The 2,285-nt window shown below is 51.7% G+C and overlaps 1 pseudogene; it reads right to left on the reverse strand.

Moving 5' to 3' along the window:
* Positions 1 to 206: 206 nt before the first annotated feature.
* Positions 207 to 2,046, reverse strand: LOC150030742 (18S ribosomal RNA; annotated as a pseudogene).
* Between the last annotated feature and the right edge of the window lie 239 nt (positions 2,047 to 2,285).

Raw genomic sequence — 2,285 nt, forward strand, 5'->3', positions numbered from 1 at the left:
CAAGAATGCTCCACCCCCCGCACACCGAGGCCGGGGCAAGGGGCAGGCAGATTCATTTCAATTTCCTTGGCGCGACCTGCGCCGGGGTTTGGTTTAAGCGCGTCGAGGGGGAGGGGGGCAGGCAAAGAGCATGCTTCCCCCCCGCCCTCGACGCGAACAGTTTGTTCTTAAACGTGTTCGCGGGTCGTTTGATGTTTAGGCATCGACAATGATCCTTCCGCAGGTTCACCTACGGAAACCTTGTTACGACTTCTCCTTCCTCTAAATGATAAGGTTCAGTGGACTACCTCGCGACGCGTCCCGGGCAGCGAACCGCCCACGTCGCCGCATCTCGAAACACTTCCCGGACCATTTCAATCGGTAGGGAGCGGACGGGCGGTGTTTACAAAGGGCAGGGACGTAGTCAACGCTAGCTGATGACTCGCGTAGTCAACGCGAGCTGAAGACTCGCGCTTACTAGGAATTCCTCGTAGAAGACCAACAATCAATGATCTAATCCCCATCACGATGAATTTCAAAGAATACCCTGGCCTTTCGGCGCCAGGCTATAGACTCCGTGAATACATTAGTGTAGCGTGTGTGCAACCCATAAGATCTAAGGCATCACAGACCTGTTAATGCCGCCTCAAACCTTCCTTGCCTAAGCTGGCCATAGTCCCTCTAAGAAGCTGGCCGCGGAGGGGTACCGCCGCATAGCTAGTTAGCAGGCTGAGGTCTCGTTCGTTAACGGAATTAACCAGACAAATCGCTCCACCAACTCAGAACGGCCATGCACCACCACCCATAGAATCAAGAAAGAGCTCTCAGTCTGTCAATCCTTACTATGTCTGGACCTGGTAAGTTTCCCCGTGTTGAGTCAAATTAAGCCGCAGGCTCCACTCCTGGTGGTGCCCTTCCGTCAAGTCCTTTAAGTTTCAGCCTTGCGACCATACTCCCCCCGGAACCCAACGACTTTGATTTCTCATAAGGTGCTGGCGGAGTCCTTAAAGCAACATCCGCCAATCCCTGGTCGGCATCGTTTATGGTTGAGACTAGGACGGTATCTGATCGTCTTCGAGCCCCCAACTTTCGTTCTTGATTAATGAAAACATCCTTGGCAAATGCTTTCGCAGTTGTTCGTCTTTCATAAATCCACGAATTTCACCTCTGACTATGAAATACGAATGCCCCCGACTTTCCCTGTTAATCATTTACTCCGATCACCGAAGGCCATACAGAATAGATCGAAACCTATGATGTAATCCCATGCTAATGTATACAGAGCGTAGCTTGCTTGATCTCTCCTAATTTCTCAAAGTAACAGCGCGGAGGCACGACCCGGCCTGTTAAGGCCAGGAGCGCATCGCCGCAGAAGGGAACGAGCCGACCGGTGGCTCACCATAGGCTGACCGTCGACCCAACCCAAGGTCCACTGACGATCTTTTTTAACTGCAACAACTTAAATATACGCTATTGGAGCTGGAATTACCGCGGCTGCTGGCACCAGACTTGCCCTCCAATTGATCCTCGTTTAGGGATTTAGATTGTACTCATTCCAATTACCAGACTCGAAGAGCCCGGTATTGTTATTTATTGTCACTACCTCCCCGTGTCAGGATTGGGTAATTTGCGCGCCTGCTGCCTTCCTTGGATGTGGTAGCCGTTTCTCAGGCTCCCTCCCCGGAATCGAACCCTAATTCACCGCACCCGTCACCACCATAGTACCACTAATCCTACCATCGAAATTTGATAAGGGCAGAAATTTGAATGCTGCGTCGCCGGCACGATGGCCGTGCGATCCGTCGAGTTATCATGAATCATCAGAGCAACGGGCAGAACCCGCGTCGACCTTTTATCTAATAAATGCATCCCTTCCAGAAGTCGGGGTTTGTTGCACGTATTAGCTCTAGAGTTACTACGGTTATCCAGTAGCAGATACCAATCAAACAAACTATAACTGATTTAATGAGCCATTCGCAGTTTCACAGTCTGAATTAGTTCATACTTACACATGCATGGCTTAATCTTTGAGACAAGCATATGACTACTGGCAGGATCAACCAGGTAGCAGTCCTACACGACGTCGCAGCCCACATGATAGCACCAGCCGCCCTCCGGCAGGACGACAGCAGGCACCAAATCAACACGGGCCACGAGCGTCATTCGTTCAAGAAATATGCAGAGGCAACACGTTCGAGAGACTTCCCGAGCATATCATGCCGCCAAATGCACCGCATCCACGAGAGCGAGCACCAACGACGCGGGCCGCAACAAGCCTTGGAAAGGCTGACGCGGAACGCGACGCG

This window comes from Benincasa hispida, unplaced genomic scaffold, assembly GCF_027475165.1.
Source record: "Benincasa hispida cultivar pf3 unplaced genomic scaffold, pf3_genome.v1.1 HicScf1660, whole genome shotgun sequence".
Lineage (NCBI taxonomy): Eukaryota > Viridiplantae > Streptophyta > Magnoliopsida > Cucurbitales > Cucurbitaceae > Benincasa > Benincasa hispida.